Source organism: Pelecanus crispus, chromosome 6, assembly GCF_030463565.1.
Source record: "Pelecanus crispus isolate bPelCri1 chromosome 6, bPelCri1.pri, whole genome shotgun sequence".
Taxonomy (NCBI): domain Eukaryota; kingdom Metazoa; phylum Chordata; class Aves; order Pelecaniformes; family Pelecanidae; genus Pelecanus; species Pelecanus crispus.
In genome coordinates, this window is record NC_134648.1 from 39,194,794 (window position 1) to 39,213,197 (window position 18,404).

Consider the following 18,404-nt stretch of genomic DNA (forward strand, 5'->3'; position numbering starts at 1 on the left):
AACATAAATCAGCTGTTTTCCATGCTGTCAAGTGCTCTCCTCTGCCCCATGCATGCCTGCATCCATCCTAAGTAAAAAACCATATACTGGAAATTACAGTTTATTCAAACAACTTGCAATGAAATTGCTATCATAGCATATATGCCTATGAGACAGTTTTCTGTTCATCAGATCCTCCCCCAGCCTCTTACTTTACTCCTGACAGATCAGAGCTGAACTCAAGCATGGCTGTTCAAAGCAGTGCTCATTATCTGAAAGGATGAAAACTCTTACGAATGGTAGCCAGTCATTGCATATGGTATCATATCATGCAGGAAACTGCAGTCTTGATAAGATGCTTTAGGTTCAAGAGCAGTGCTGAAGACCTGGGAGAAATTAAAGGAGTGGCATTTCAGTCACCTCCAGCTGTGTCCACACCCACCAAGGTCCTGTAGGAGTGCTTAGGTGGGAACTGGATGGAGGGGCAGAGGCACCAGGCGCTCTCCAGACATGAAGAGGCAGCATTCAGGGGCCTGAGCCAACTGCACACAAGAATTTTGTGGCACTGCTGCTTAGCACTGAAGTTGCCCCAACACATCACAGAGAACAAGTTAGAATAATCCTCTTTATGCTGCCACCAAAAAAGATGAATAAAAATGAACGCACAGTACAGATTACAGTAAAGGAAGACTCAAAGTTGGCCATTGCATTTGAATTGCAAAGTAGCAATCAATTAGTTTATCATTAATCAGATAATTTTGGGGATCGTGAATAATATGAAATGAAAAGAAGAAATAACTAGTGGGATAATTTTCAGGAACCATCTCTCAGCTTTATAAACTAATCCTCCTCTAATGGCCCTTTTTAATGTAATTTATAGGTTCATCATTACCCTTTTTGTATTAGTAATTATTTCTAAAATACCAAAGAACCATCTTTTTTTCAAGGTCCTTCTATGTGCCTGATTTACAGCTAGGCTCATGTTGGACTCTGTCTTTCTGAGGTTTGACATTTCAAAATATTTATAGCTCTTTTACATTAATGCCTTTCTCATGAATCTGAAGGTGACCGTTATTTCTTTCATCTTGTTGTAATTAAATGGATCAACTATAGCTTTATTATTTCCACTATTTATCTGTGCAGTGCGTTAAAACATTCAGATTAGCAAGTGATATTGAACATTATGTGAATTATAACAAACAAATATTTCCTAAAACATAGGCTACACTTGATGCATTGGCTAAGAAATTGTTCCGAGTGAAAGCACAAAATCTTTAATATTTTATTGATCAGATCTAAACCTTCTGCCCAAAGTGGCAATTAAATTTCAATTAAACTGACTGAAAGCATCATATTAAATTTCAGCACTTTACGAGCTATCAGATAATGCTGCAGGACAAATCTTTAGTATGATCACACTCTTTTCAAATTATATTATCCTGTTCATTCACAATAAAAGTGACAGTTTTAGGTATACTTTCAATATTTCTTGAATATAAACCCTCTAATGAACACATTTTATTGCCTTTAAATCAATTATTATTGGATATTTTAATAAAGTGAATTGAGCACTTTGTTTTACACACTGCTTAGAAGTTATTATATTTTGCAGTCAGCATAGCAAAGAACAGTAACAGTATGACAGAAATACCCAAATAGCTAACGTTACGCTATAAATTTAATCAGATATTTACAATGATGAATATGCTACATTCCGTTTCACAACAGCTACCAGTACAACATGTTAATTAATAACTGATTAAATGTTCAGGCTTTGGGTCTCACTTCCTTCAGCACTGTGCTTCTGTAAATGAGATAAGCTTAAGATGATATAACCAAAATTGCAAGACACTAAAAGTGCTTTTAAAGTATTGTCACATACAATGACCTCAATATTTTACTGTTGCCTCTCCCTTTGTTCCAGTGGCTCTATGTATGTGTCAATGTTTAGATTGTCCAAAATACCCCCAGCTGCAGATAAATTTGCTTAACTCAGAGGTCATTATCATTCAGTCTCCTTTTAAGTTACACACATATACATATTTAAGTGTAAATAACAACATTAACCATTTTTTTTCATTAAATATAGATTAGGCATGAGGCAAATCTAACACATGACAGAGTAGTCAAATTCCATTTCACTTAGCAGGTGTTTGGGCATGTTAAACTGAATATATTTACTGCCTTTCGTGAACAGAAATCTATATTCTATATTGACGTTAAAAAGTTATTGTGTTCTTATGGATGGTTACCTGAAAATAATTACCCACAGAAGTAGTAGATAAATTCCCAGGTGGACTTTTACAGTCCTGCATAGTCATTGTATGGGGGAACCCCTATATTTCAACCCCCATAAATTCCCTCCTCCTGCAGATACAGATTTCAAAGGTAAGAGAGCCAGGTAATGTAGCTGTTTTGGGACAAGGCTTCCTGTGAATTAATCATCTATCAGTAAGTGGTCTCTCATGTAGCATCTTAATTCCTTAAAGCTAATCATCCTCTAGCTCAGGGCTAAGGAAGAGCAGAATAGCAGGCTAAAAGCAAATGCCCACAGTAGAATCCAGTTGTCCCTTGCTGCAAACAAGTCCATGTCTTCTAATAGTCAGGTACCATTACATTCTCTATCCCTAGATAGAGAATAATATGAAAATCATATCATGCCATTTTTTCAAAGAGAAGAAAACGTCATGTTTTGTAGCATTTGGACAGAAACAAAAATCAACAAAGGTAAATACTAAGTGGGCAAAAGCTCCTTTGCTTAGAGGAACATGTTTTTTGTACTTGAAGTATAGAGTTAAAAATCTGAGGCACGTCTTTTGCTGATACACAGCACAGTATTCCAGAGATTGCATTATTTCATATGAATAAGTATGTTTTGTTTATTTTTATCAGTAAACACTTCTTTTTCATTCTACTATTCTTCTCCCTTGGGAGCAGAGTGAAGAATTAGGTGTGTAAGGAAATAGGAAAAAGAGGCTTTTGCAAAATGACAAAACTACAGAAAGCATTCTTTTGAAACCAGTGCTCTTTTTTATTTTTCAGTACATGCCATGATGAGAGAAGTCCTGCAGAGGGTCAAACAGTGCTTAAGTAGCTAAGTAAAGGAATTGGCCTCCAGAGCAGGTGTTCATGCTGTCTCAGCAGGCAGGGATAGTATACGTTGCATCAAACACTGTTCGCTCAGCATGTGTTCACACCTCCCCTGACCCCGACACTTCCTGGCTTTGCTACTATGAAAGCATCATGAGAAAGGAGGTGTGTTTGAAGGGAGTGTGGGTGGATCTTTTCAGCAGTCAGATGCTCTCGGCTGCGCAAACAAGTGAGCAGCAGCCATTTTTTCAAATTGGGATCTTCCCCTGCCCTAATTTAAGAAAGGTCCCAACCCAGCTCCCAGCAACGCCTCTAACAGAGCTGTCTGGGTGCAGTGAGCACACTGCGGAGTCACATTGCACCCTGACAGTTCCCAGACTGCTTCCTAACACCAGCCTGGCCTGTGGATTTTGCAGTAGTTTGAAGGCTCAATCACTTTAAACAACAGCTCTCCTTCTAGGTACCGAGAGGGAACCCCACATGACGTTGGTAGGCATTCGCATACCGTATCAGTGGAAGTCAATAGATCCACCCAGGGTACCATTCAAAGAGGCTTGGTTAATCAGCTACAGGGTAATAAATTGGAAATCAGCCTAGGTTTGGGTCAGTTGTGCCCGGTCAACCTGTGTGTGCTGTGGCTGGAGGGACATTATCCTTTGATTCATCAGCTGTCCTTCAGACCAACCTGCTCCATGTGGATCAGGTGTTTGGTACAGCAAGGATATGGAATAGGGGACATTAGATTGCTAGGGAAAAATCTTTTCCTCTCATGCTGCCTGAGTCTTGACTATTTTTCAAAAAGCAGGATCAGGCTCAACATGAGGAAAAGCTATGTAAATGTTGGATAGCTTCTAAATATATTAATCCCTAGACATGGTCCTAAGAATAATTTTAGTTGTGTTTTAATGGAGCTATTGAGTGATTTTTATCATTGAATTTTATTTGACTGCAGTGGAACTCTGCAGGAAGCTGCTAAGTTTATATGGTAATGGGGAGAGAGAGAAAGGAGGTGGGGGGTGGATAGACGGCAAAAGCTTGCCTCGGTTTGAAGGTAGTTTGCATTTTATTCAATCCTCACAATTCATTCTGGTGTGGCTCTGTTGTCTGAGCAAATCTTTTTGAATCTATCATAATAATCAACTTTTACAGATTCTTCAAATACATTTGAAACTGACACTGAATCAGAAAAGCTGAACTGAAGCCAACTTCACTGTACTGTCTTACTCGTATCTAGTGATATGCTGGATTTATTCATAATGCCAAGAAAAAAAAAAAACTATGAATTCTGGTCAGCTGTATACATGTGAATTTACATTTGTTCTCCAACGTTCATGAAAACGACTGGCCTGCCGTCGTGGAACACAGAAAACAATCTATCAGGCTTTCAATAAACTGGAGAATATATATGTGGTTCAACCTATCTAAAATGAGATGCAGCACTAGCAATATGGAGAGGCCCAGCAAGGCTGGCAATAAAAGTAGATATACAGTATCTGACATCAGATTGTTTCAAGCTTAATTTCAGTAAAGTAATAAGGTCAGGAAAAGAAACGCTCAGTGATGCACAGATTGATGCTATTAGATAGAAACTATGCATTGGCATCAAGCAAACACTTTTTTGTTGTGCTCTCATGGACAGAGCACAAAGATATTCAGCATAATCCCTACAGATTTATAACCACAAGGGTGGACTGAGCTTAGCAGACTGCGGTCAAGAACAGTACTAAAACTAAGCTATACACACATTTATTAACAACACCAGAGGGTATTATATTACTCTCATTTTCCAAAGTGAACATAATGTATATTCCCATCAACACACACCAGGGGCTGTTGACACACTATAGGCAGCTGTTAACTCCTGAGAGGAGGATGTTTAAAAGTATCCTATACCACAGCTTTGTTTTGGTTTTTATACATCTACCTATAGGATGAGAGCAATGTGTATCATAGCTGAAGGCTAGTGCTTTTAGAGACCAAAAATATTTTCATTTTTAAATACTCCAAGAGAAATAATTTTTTGCTTATGAGCATTATGTGTCAACTTTCGGATATCACTGAAAGGAAAATGCCATATTGTATCACCATTATCTGAAATTCTAATACTTTTCGGTTTGGCCTGACCAAAATGAACATCAGAAATGTTGAGAATTGATATATTTGGAACAATACTTCCCATACTTTAGCTGCTCCTAAGTCTTTTGACCTCTCTTTGCTTTGCCACCAGGAGAGGTAAAACATGGGTCTGGGGTGAGCCAGGTGCAATTTTGCTGTTCGTGTTGCTATTTTGCTTTGAAACAAAAGCAGGAAAAGCAAATCCATTCAGCTGCTGGTGAAATATCACATCTCAGGACTCCCTAAGAGTACATTCTTTTCAATTTAGGAAAGATCCAGTTTGAAAGGTGCAGTCCCGACTGCTCTCCTGATTACCGCAGTTGGAGGCTGGTATAGTCCCATTGATTTTGCTCAAACTATTTAAAATTTTCAGATGAGAGGACCCAGTCATTTGAAACATATGTGGTATTTTAAGATAAGAGCTACAACCCTTTTGCCATAAAAAATTACATCTTTGTTTACGGAAATGCTGTATCTGATGAAAACTTAGGTAAAAGCATCTGTATTTTTCTCACATACTTAAATGACTACTTACAAATTAACATCCTTGTTATTAATAGCTACATCCTAAAGCCATTTTTGGAGGGGGGAACATTACACTTTCCTCTATTTATATCCCATGTGTCTGTCCTCTGTCATTCTCTTTCTCTTTAATCTTGTTTGAGTGTACAGCTCACTCGTCCTTATTTTATTGACTCAATCACAGGCACACTGTCACTTTTTATAAAACGGTCACTGCAGAATCACATCAAGCAAATTCTTGATTCTGCAGTCAGTAATTTAGTGCCTTTATGGAATTGCAATTTCAGGGCTCACTGCTTGTTTTTCTAAAATGTACTTTAGGAATTAGTTACTCCAGCCACAAATCAGTTGAATTTATGCACAGTTGTAATACAGTTTATGGCCTCATGGTACATTGCTTCAAAAACAGCAGATGTGAAATTATGATAAATATAATGAGTGTTTTTTTGCCTGATCTACTGGAGTAGAGAAGGATCTGGAGCGTGTTTACCTATCCCATACAGTACATTTAATGTCTTAGTCAGGACTCCTGACAAAGGCTGATTAATGTCCTCATCTCTTTTATTAAAGATAAGAGTAGCACTGCAGTCAGGAGATAGAAAGCACACCATAAATCTTCGTAAAATGAGCAGTCAAATAATCACTCATCAGAAATAAAATCTACATACATTAACACTAACACTCAGCCTACCGTGCACACGGCCATAAAAAAAAAAAAGATAGAACGGACGGATTTCCGGAAGTTTTAATTTCAACTAGTTCTTTAAGTTTAATGTTACAGTTCCCGTAACCTGGATGCAAAAGCTGGCATTTAAAAGCACATGTGAAAGGACCAGATGCCTCGTCATTACATTAAGAGCATGAAGCAGGCAACAATTAAGCGATTCACTGGAAAGACATAATGCTGATCTATGCTAGCAATTAATCACAGAATACATTAGACAATGATGGGTGACCTACAAATTTTTGACAAAATAATTTTTCATCATGTTGGCGATTTCTTAGCCTAATATGCCTGCAAGGCACAGAGTCCAAACCTGTCATTTATTCCATCTCTCCTTGACAGGCGGCAACCTGTCTTCCAGACAAAATGAACATTATCTGTGCTCACTAGACATTTAGTGCAGGGCTTAGCTTATGACTAATGATAATAGGCAGACAGAAATGTTAGAGTCTGAAATAATGTTCTCTTTGTTAAAGAAATTTCTTGAGGTAGAATTTTTTTCCCAAAGACACATAAAGATAAAAACTGTTTTTATCCAATTTTTAATGCAACTTTAAAAACCAACATTTCATTTTCTCCAAAATAAACAGAAAAAGAGAATTTTTTTTTTTTTTACTTGCATCTCATAAGAATTCATGCTACAAATTGCTCACACAACAGGGATCTGAAATAGAAATTTCAACAGATAGAGGATTAATAAACAGCCTGGCTTATTAGCCATTGGGTTTAGTTATTTTATTGGTTTTACATAAAGGAAGTAGAAGAAAATTATTAATAGTTATTAATTTTACCTGATAAAAATGTAACAAAAGACCCTGTGCCTTATTTTTCAGCATCTTTAGATGTGGATGGAGCCTAAATCTAGCAACAGAAGAGATTTTAGAAAGGTACAATGATGAAAATTGGTCATTTATCCACACTGAATTTTAGTCTTCATTAATATACCAGTGTTGTATGCTTTGAGATAGCTACCCACCAGGAGAATAAAATGTAAGATAATTAATTATTTTTGGTCTGGCCAACAGCTTTTAGAACAGCAAGCCCTAGCTAACATGGGACCCAAGTGCCAGGAGCAAAGGAGACAGCAAACAGACCACAGAGCGGTTTCTGTCTGTAGGGTGAAGTTTCAGAAGCAAAGTCTTGATTGAGCGCTCATTCAGTTTTCATCACACAAAGACTCCAGTCATGCTATTTTGTGCTGGATTCTGTGCAAACACATGCTAAGACACAATCAACATCCCAGAGGATTTAGTTGAATGAACTAATCTTTTGCACCTTAGATTCAAGTTGGGCACACATTTGGGGTTTGATTAGATTCCCACTGAAGTCTCTGACAACCTTTACACTGATAACTGGATAAAACCAGCTGAGAGGAAAATTTTTTATGGTCAGTGGAATTTAAAGGAAAAAATAGAGTTTGTTATAATGTCAGCAAACTGAAGGTGAGTTTAAATAATACGTCATTGTAAATAATTCCTTCTATAAAAACTAAATTTGTATAAAGTGTGATTGTAATTTTAACCAGAAATGCATCCTCTTAAACAAATATTTAGGTTATTTTATCTGATATAGTTCAACATTATTTAGTAATTTGCAAAGGGACATTTATGAATTCTGCAAAGTCAGAGTTGTCTTCACATAGAACTTCACTATCAGGCTGGAAACAGCCGTGCGCAAATGTATTTTGCACTGACATAAGGTTTTTTCATTTCAGCAGGCAAGGATGTACAACAGGACAAAACTTGTTCTGTTTTATACATTGTATTAATTATTCTGGTGTTCCAAAGGGTGTGCTATATGTAGTTAAGGACAAGAATATTTTGGCTAATGTTTTGGCTTTGACTGGAATTGCTGTCAATTTTTTCCTAGAGGTTGGCATTTAGATTGTTACTCAAATGGCAAAGGGGTTGTTCTAATTACATGATGTCTGAAAATTCAGTATATCAAAGGAATTTCCTTTACTACTTTTAAATCAAATTACAGAGGAAGCATGTGCAAGGTATCTTGCAGTCTTGTGAAAAAAAGGGGGAAACTCTTCTGTATTTATTATTAAAATATGTTGACTGAAACAGAATGAGTGAATTACACTTTCATGTTTTAAAAATACCAAAGATTTCCAGGTATGCTGACTGTGAAAGCTTAGACTTAAATATCCATCTAATCTTTGGAAAACAAATAACTTTAGCCTTCAGTGGCTTCAAATCTTTCATATTTTCTGAGCATCCATTTGATGTCTTCAAATATTAATATGAAAAAATTATCACATAATCTTTTTTCTGTGAGATGATCTAACATAATTTATTTGTATGGATTCATCAGTCCCAACTCCACAAGCAACAGAAAGGAATAGCCAAAAAGTACCTCAAAATCATTGCAATATTTTACAAAAAAAAAAATTTTTTTTAATCACTATGAATCCAGTGAGAAATTCTCTTTTTGTTAATGCAAAGTTGATCCAAATTGTTGTCTGTCTTCTGATGGGAAGCAACAAGGACATCCTTGTTGAGTACGGCTATCTAACAAGCTGAAGCCAAAATCTTCATTGGATTCTGTCATTAAGGGACTGTCACATAAAAATACCTTTTATAAAGCCAGTCTTGCAGCCTTCATCAATGTTTGTGAGCCTGTATTATGACCTGACTTGGTAATTTTGCTCTTCCCCCAAAACACATTGATATTTTATGTCATTATGATCCTTTTAATTTACTCTAGGGGAAGGAATAGGGGAGGCCTTGTTCAAATGCAAATTTTATTGACACACTTATGTAAGAGTCAGAAAATACCGACAAATATTATCCACAGCTGCCATAACTTAACTACTTCAGATATCTATGATACTGTAAGCACTAAGCCTACTCACTAAAGCAATAAAGAAGTGTATAGTTTAAACAAATAGAGTGGTCAGCTTATAAGTGATAGACTAAGCAGCTTTTAGGCAAATAAAAAGTATCCTTGAGGGTTCATCTATTTGAGTGAGAACCCATGATATATAGTCTTTAGAGAGAGTCACTTCCAAGCAAAGAGCTAAACTTTGGTCTTGTAAGATTCAGTATAGAAACAACTTTCTTTTTTCCTGTCAGATTCACTTTGTTTTTTTATGATAATTTTAAACATTCCACTTTCTTTTACAGCAATTATAAAAATTTCCAGCAGCTTTTTGTGTCTTCTTTCACTACCACCATTTTGAAAAGTGGAATCATTACTTGACTCTGAATTTCCTGACTACCTCTAATTCAAAGGCAAGATATTCCTCATTTTTGTGAAGCTAAAATCTCAACCTTTTAATGCTGTGTAGAGCTATAGATCCCTCTAAAAAGTCTATTCAACTTCAGGAAAATAAAGTTTAGCCCTGAAGATGAATATGGTGTTTCTAGAGTCTGATTTCTTCTGTACCCTTTGATCTCTCTTTCTTTCTTTGTATCTATCTATCTATCTATCTACAATATATATAATGCCCAAGTCTTGTAGTGCATAATTAGTGTGTCTCCTCTAGACACCTCTTCATCCCATTCATTTTTCACTTGGACACCAAAGAGCAATCCCACTTCTCGTCTACTGAAACTACGTGCTCTCTAGATGACAGCCCAAAGGCAGCACACTTGCCAGCTGCCAATGCCCATAATGTTTTTTTTTTGTATTGATATGATTCCATAAAACCTACCTATGGCTTCCCTGCACTATGAATGCTTAAACTAATCCACTACCTGAACTGCCTCAAAATCTCAGTATGTTCTGGATATGTGCTCATAAGCCAATCATAACACTACCACGTGAATGCTCAAGTTTCTGGTGCCATTCACCTAAGAATAGTAGCTTTTGAAGGTTAATATAGATTCATTTCTCATGTAATTACAAAAATTTCTTTGAGAGAGGACGTGGCAATACAATCTCACTAGCTTTGTATGTTCTGATTATCTGAAAATGAAGTAGAAAATCTGTACTAAACATTAATTTTGAATGCAGATGGAAAGAACAAAAACTAATTTGCTATTACATTTCCTGCTTTTACATCAACACAAAGTAAATTCAATTTTTAATCAAAAGAGCAAAATAACCTTTACCCTCCTTAATTACTGCACAGAGATAGAATTCAAAGTACTCAGGAATTTTCAGAAAATGAAAGTAGATTGTCAGTAACTGACGATAACGCTACAAGCCTCATTCTCAGTTTGTCAAGACTGCACTAGGAAAGGAAATAGTCACTATCTATCCTGAATATTAAACCGTATAGCCTGGTCCCTATTTAAGTTCTTGTGTTTGAGATTTTCAGAGGAATTGAAAGGAGTTTAGAAAAAAAGTTAAAGCATACTGAACTTCAGTGGGAATTTGACACTTCATGCCACCTCTGACTGTATCATCCCACAGATCAAAACTGATATTGAAGTTCTAGCTGGAAACTAGGAAGCCACTGTAGCTCAGAGAAAACTAGGCAAAGGGTTGCTCTCAGAGATATTCCAGGTGTGAGCTACAATATTTAGCAGGCTGCTATTTCTAGTTAAGATAAGGAGCAGCTCGGTATATGACATGCTGCAGAAACCAGCAAAAACATGGAGTGAGTAACTATATCCATACCCTGAAGAAAGGGATGTCATCAGTCAGATAAGGTGAAGGAAAATAAAGAAACCCTGGACAAGGATACTATTTGACTATGGATCAGCTACCACGAATCCAACAATTCTGCTCCCATGTGAACTGACAAACAGGTGATTGTTCTCATTATAAAATGACTGTTGCTTTCGCATTTTGTTGATCTTGCCTCAGTCTCTTTCTACTGAGCTTCAGCCAGCTCTTATTCATGCCTTCCCCCTTTACAAAAGCTGCTTGCACATTCAGTAGCCCTAGCAAGGTCAGGTGCAATAGAGTTGTAAATATGGGGCCATCACCAGGCTGAAATAGCAAGAGGGTAAACAAAATGAGAGCCCTTAGAAAGCTATATGATGGGCTGTGAGAGAAAAAAAAATAAAATTTCTTCATCAGACTCCAATATATACTCAGTGAGGAAGGAATGGAGTCATGCCACAGACACCAAGAATATTTCTGTGAGATCTATAAAAAAGAGAGAAAAAAATCTCATGACCGACGTGTCAAAAGCAGATGAGAGATCTAACAGGGCTGGCATGGATGCACCCAAAGTCCCACTATTGCTACCATAATTATAGGGGTTTTTTGTGTAGTTACTCTCAAAAGGCAGTAGAAGAAGGTGTTTTTACAGATCAGAAAATATTTAAGGTATCTCTGGGTTAATTAATAATGTTAATTCTGTGATTTCACAAGTGTCTTGATTTATCATATTTTCTTGCTTTTCTCTTTATATTCATCAAACAGGTTGAAAGATGAAAACAGTATAGATGAAAATGTAAGGACTATTTAAGAGAGCTGAGAGAGTTCTGCAAAGAACAATGTAAAAACTGAATGTGTAAAATCAGGCAGAGGCTAGAAGCCTCTTAGCAGCGTATGCAAAGATTATATGTGCTTGTTATCATATTGGTGGAAGAGCAAATCAAGGACATCTCGTAGACTATGAAATAGCTGCAGTGGCTGTGGGCCAATCATGTCATAAACATGAACCTATAGAACCTGAACTGTCATTTATTTTATGTCAATTCAAGTTCTTTCTTATTTATTTTCCAGACGCGACTACAATGGAAACAATAAAAGGAAGACTCAACTAGCAGAGGTCTCACCTCTATTTTGTATAATTTGCTGCTTAAAAGCTTACAGAGTAAAACATGTAAATATATGCAGACCTGAGAGTAAGACCTCAGTAAGGAAATTACAGAGTATGGCTGAGGAAACTATGGGCCATAAACAAGAAAAGCACTATGGCTGCTAAGCACCTAGAAACCTGCTATAAATTGTTGCAGAGGTTCTGCTTCAGTGGATTTAGTATTCTGGGAGAGGTTGGCTTTTGCCTACATGCGGCGGGGAATTCACTGGGGCAGGAGATCACACGGATTCTCTCTGTACCCAGCCCAGCTGCAGCTCTCAGTGCTATGAATGGGGGAATCTGTCAGAGTTATTACCCAGTCCTGGCATGCGTATTTTCCTTTAGAACAGCATGACTTGAAGAGAGAGGTACTGGAAATCTCATAATGATGATGCCGCTTGTAAGATTTCCACTCCAGTGTTTCCAGTGCTGAACAATTTCAGATAAGACATGTAATCATTTCAAGTCAGATCCTCTGCTGATGTAAATTAGCCTAGGTCCACTGGAGTCAATTAAGGTACCTCAATTTTAAAGGATTTCTCCCTTAGCCTTGAGGTGTTTATCCACACCTTACTTTTGAGGTTCTGAATCATTTAATTTGATTTTTGGATTAGTTCCTCTCATTAAAGGAGTCTGGACCAGGAAAGAATCTTGTATGCCGTGTGTTTGTTGGAGCTTTTTACATGTTGTTTTGAAGGATAGAGAACTGAAGGCAAAGAAGCTTAAATGCCAAACTAAATGTATAGGATGAAAGTAGAGAAGCATAGGGTCAGATGTTTGAATGAGCTTGGAACCTATTCAAACGTCCACATAAAGTGGCCAGATTTTTAAATGCCCAGAGGAGCCAGTGGGTGGGAAACACTCTTAAAATGCATGACTTGTTTCAATCAAATTTGAAGTCAAAGAAATTAGGAAGGCTTGCTCTAGTCTGCGTCTGGAGAGAAACGGAAATAAATTCCTCTCCACCTTCAATTTTAGTGATTTTCTAGAAAAATTCTTTGTTACTGAACTCCATCACAGTTCCCCACAGCACAATTCCATTTTTCCTGAGCCAAGATGATGAAAGGCTGATTAATTCTTTGCAGCTGACTCAGCATTCCCCTGCTGCACACCCCTATTTACAGGAGAGGTAGCTGTGGTCCTTTCTTTGGCCAGAAAGAGATAATTCATTTCTTTCCAGCCTTTGGCCAGACCTGTATGTCTTGCTATGCTTCTTTTCACATATTTCTGAAGAGGAAACTATGACTATTTTTAATTCAGAAGAAAAGTTTCCAAAAAACATGTCCCAGTCTACCAGAGGTGCACTATGCCAAACCTTCAGAAAAAACAGCCCCCAACATGTATAGCACGCTTTCCTAGTAAAATACAGGAGAATCCGGACTCTGCCAGCTCAGAGCAGCCAGGAGCAGGATGGTACACTTATGCTAAATTTTCATTTGTATTTAATTTTGAAAGTTGCCAACCTTTACAAAAATACAACAAAGATAACCTTTCAAGTATGACTTATAAGCAGTTTCAATGATATCTGCTGACAATCTGGGACAATAGGTCTGGGAAAGGTGTGAAATGCCATACTAATCGCAACATGATGCTGAATCTACAGTCTAGTGATATTTTAAAAGCCAACAGCATTATTTGCTTACTGCCGAAAGAAAAAGAGAGTAGTTTATCTTATGAAGATATGCACAATTAATAATTAGTAAGTTGCTATGATAAGCAAACCAAATTTGGGACCATAGAAAACACTTCATTTTTCCTAGGAGCAATATTTCTGACATGCACCTGACCCATTCCTTCACTATTTTGGATTTTAGAATACTGGGCTAAGCCTTTGTGAGTTCTAACTGACATCAAAACCAACCAACTATGGGACTCTCCTGTTATGAACACAACCTCCTGAACGATCAGGTGAAGAAAAAGAAAAAACAGCTACTATTTGCTCAGCCCAGTGACAGCTAACATAACTTGTGGCATGATGCCTACATTATCTTAAAGAAACAGGTGGATGCTTTGCACATGTGCATGCTTATCTTGCCTATTTGCTTCTTCAAAAGAGACTCTAAACTTTTCCTCTTCTAAATGTGAAGGATAATTGTTGCAATACAGAACCAAATAAAGGTCCAGCTGTCTAGGCCATCAGACCCAACATACCACAGAAGATTCCCCTCTAACTGAAAGACATAATCAACCTAAAGGAAAGGCTAGTTTGGAAGATTTCTTTTACAAGGAAACAGATTTGTCTATCCTTTTTACTTAGTTTTTTTCAAGCAGCATATAGCCAACTACAGAATATGCTGATCTGACAATTCTGGACTAGAATAATGGAAATCCAGCCTAGCCTGCCCCCCCATGCCTTAGGGTGGCAAGAATGGAAGTGGCACTACCCCCTCAAAGTAAATCCATATGGGGAACATTTCATGCAAAAGGTGGTATGGGCTACCAGCTGGTAACATTGGGAATGATTCTACCAAGGGTTCAGCTTTCTCTGCTCCCACCAAGTCATTTGCAGGCACTCCTTGGCAGGGTTTCTTACCACTTATAATATAGTGCCTATGATTTTCATCATAAGTAACACAGCATTTTTTAAAATATATGCTACATAAAAGGTAAGGCATAATGAGTATACCATACAAATGGACTCACAAATACCTGAAAGGATCAAGGTATGACCAAATGAGGGTAAGAGCAGTCCATTGGATGACACCATTAACAGTCCTGAGGAATTTTATCAATAATATTCAGCCAAAGTTCTATTGATGGGGTACTGTCTGTGTAGGATACTGAATTTTGTTTGTTTTGTATTGAAGATAGTTGTGAGATTATAAACTGTCCCCTTAGGAGTGACTTTTGTTCTATAGGTGTTTTACAATGTTTCGTGCAATAAAAATGTGACTTGCGTAAATTGCTTTGATTTCCTTTATGGAAATGAAGTATGCACAATGTAGTCAGCTTTGATTAATTTATTTCTTTTAAAATGGATTCTCAAAAAAATTTTGCAGAAAAGCCATCATTTTCCTAAGAGGTCTAGATTCTCAATGGCACAAAAGGCAAGCCAATCAGACATTATACCAGGCACACAATTATAGGATGTGTCCTAACAAAATCCTGCAAATCATACCACACATTATACTGGACTCCTGCATATCTGAAATTCACTGTTACCCAAACCACCTACCTACTGTAATCACAGCATTGTACAATGCGTGGGTGCACAGCATTCAGCCTGCGGAGATCTATTTCATGACTCCCAATGCATACCAGATACCAGACTGGTAGATTACTATATCTGTGCTCTCCTGCCTGTCACAGTGAATAAGTGATTTAATATACAATTGTAGGATTAAGGCATGATTTTTTTTTTTTTTTTAGAAAAGGAAAAAGCAGCATGTATCTTACTAAACTTTTACTCATCCTCAAACTCTGATGTCAGAACTATTGCCTTTCTAAAAATTTTAGACATATCCTTATGCACATTCACAGGAATCAAAAATACTTTTCCTTAACTTAATATAAAATGGTCAAGTCACCAATAGTGTACAATCACCTTCTGCTGTGTATCTCAGATTGGATTGTATTGGATTATATTTTTTGTTTAGCATACATGTACAATGATGGTAACAGAATGTTCCTGTTAAATAGGCAAACCCTTGAATATGAGAAAAACTAGAATTATTAAGGCAATGTATACTATGTTAATTCAGCTTTCTTGGGTACATTATGATAAAGGCTTTGATTAATCTTTTTTTTTTTTTTCCTTTTGCATTTCTTCATCTCATTCACCACACAACCTTTATAGTCAAAGAACCATTCTGCTTAATAACATATATCTCAACATCCCTAGAGTAGGGCTATCTGGCACACTAAATTTCTCTGATTCTTTAGAATCCATCAAGGAGTGCTGGCTACTGCCAAGATTTTCTGCTTCATGACTTCTTGTATACTATATGAAGAACTTCCTTTAGGGCATCTTTAGGGTTTCCTTACCTTTTGGACATCTAAGCCCATCCTCCCTTCTTTGGGAGTCAAGCATGTTAGTACATTGCATGAGACACAGCCCCGTAGAAACATAGTAGGAAACAGTATCATTAATAGCTGTACCATAAAGCAGAAGCTTATTTGATTAACTAACATTGCGTAACTAATCTCGGGCATTTACTAACTTCTGAGTGCCTGGCTTTACAAGGCTAATTTTTATGTGGGTTCTAGGTATTTCTTTGTAGGGCAATAGAAAAACAAAGTTTTTGTCATATGGCATCATACTGACATCAGTACTGGTTATCAACAAAAAAAACAGCTTTCAACCTATTCATCTGTCTCATCACCTACTAGTGCAATGGGGGCCATGACCCCCATGACCAATGAGAGTTTCTCTGTGATTCTGTGGTCTCTTCTGCACTAGTAAGTGTTTTGACAGATGCTTTGATTATTGTTCAACAAATATTTCCTGAGAACAGACATCTGGTAAGACTCAAGAATTCTGGATTCATTTTTACATTTTGGAAGACAGAGTGCTTTAGGGTTCAGACCTTTCTGGCTGTGTACTAAGCCTATCTCCAATTTGGGCTGTCTTTTCTCCTGTTTGTCACTGTGCCAGACCTCTGTTTTCCCCTTCTTCATCACACCACTACCATCATCCTGCTCTCATCACCTTCAGATACCCTGGCTCTCAGCTCCACACATTTTATGTCAGTTCATCCTATTTATGTACAGACACCCTTCCTCTCATACTGTCCAGTCATCTTTCAAGCGATTGCAGCCCAGATTCTCAACCAAATGCAGGTTATTTTTTAAAAATGTGGTGGAACAAGTTTCTCTCGAACTTAGAAACAACCGAGCTAGTCTTGCAAATCTTTGGGGGGTAGGGAGAAGTGAGTCTGAAAGAGGCAATTCTTCAAAGAAAATTTATACCAATGCATTATGTTTTGACACAGTTCTAAGGAACTGAAAACATGGTAGTCTAAAGGGAAGCATCAAACTAACTTGGCTGCAGGCAGCATTGCTGGCTCCACCTACAAGAAATCATTGTCCCTTTCTGTTAAATAACCAGGTCTGGAAATGTTGCTTTTCCATTTACAGACATCACTTTGTCTCTTCTGATCCAGCTTTTTTGTGTCATCTGGCACCAAAGGACCAGAAACTGGGCAAGCCTCCCCAGATATGAATTCCTTCAGTGTGGGCTGATGTAGTGCCACAACACTGCACATGAAGGAGATGCCATTGTTGCAGCTCTGCTGCTCTTCGGCTATTGACAGATCTTCCCTCCAGAGCCACTATCAACCAGTGTAGTGTAAAAAACAGCCCTTGGGCTACTTTCAAATATTTCAAGATAACACAAAGGTATCCGCAAAGTAAAGGTGTCATTATCAATTCATGTCTTGTCCATCACTATGGACAGGAATTTTCTTTTCCTCTGGAAAATGTCGATCTGGAGACTTTCTGAAGGAACATAAACACACCAATGCCAAAGGCAGAGCTCCTGGTCAAAATAAGTACAACTATTACACACAGTTTTAAACCCAGATTTAGTGTGTATTGATTATATTTGGATGTATAAAACATGAGACAAAGCTGGAACGTGTTAGGAGAAATGGTTTGAATTTGTTCTAATCCCTAATACAAGCACAAGTGTGAACAGACTAGTCATAGTCCTGGCTGTGCTTTCCCACTTGAGTCCTCCACACCAGATCCTGCATTGCCTTGCAACATTACATGGAAAATATCAGGAAGCCAAACTGACCTTTCTAAACGTGCCTGGGTTTACAACATAGATGTACACACAGAGCACAGCGTGGCTAAACTGTTTTTAGACAGGGCAATCAAAGCAAAAGGGAGTCTCAGACCAGAATAGCCAAGGCAGTGACAGAAGAAACCTTTATTCTTAGTCTCCCACATCAGAGGCACGTGTCCTAAATATGACTGTATGAGCACTTCTGAATCTGCTAAAAATCTGTCTGTGTGGGTGAAGAATTTTTTAAAATCTTGAGTATATCCCAGCACAGAAAGGAAAAAATAATTCTGAAAATCAGTTAAAAGTTTTCCATGTTTTCTAGTTTTCATTGTTTCTTTCACAAACTGTAGCACACAAATATTTGCAGTTTGAAGGGTGAAATGTCATAAAACTCTATCCACCCTAACAGGTAGAAGACACTTATAGCCCAAGCAAGATGGTCCAGCAGCCATGAGTCTCATCAAAAGCCCTGTACTTGTCACCAGAAGCAGGAAAACCAACAAAGTGGCCCAACGTTACCAAAAACTACTTTTTGGGAT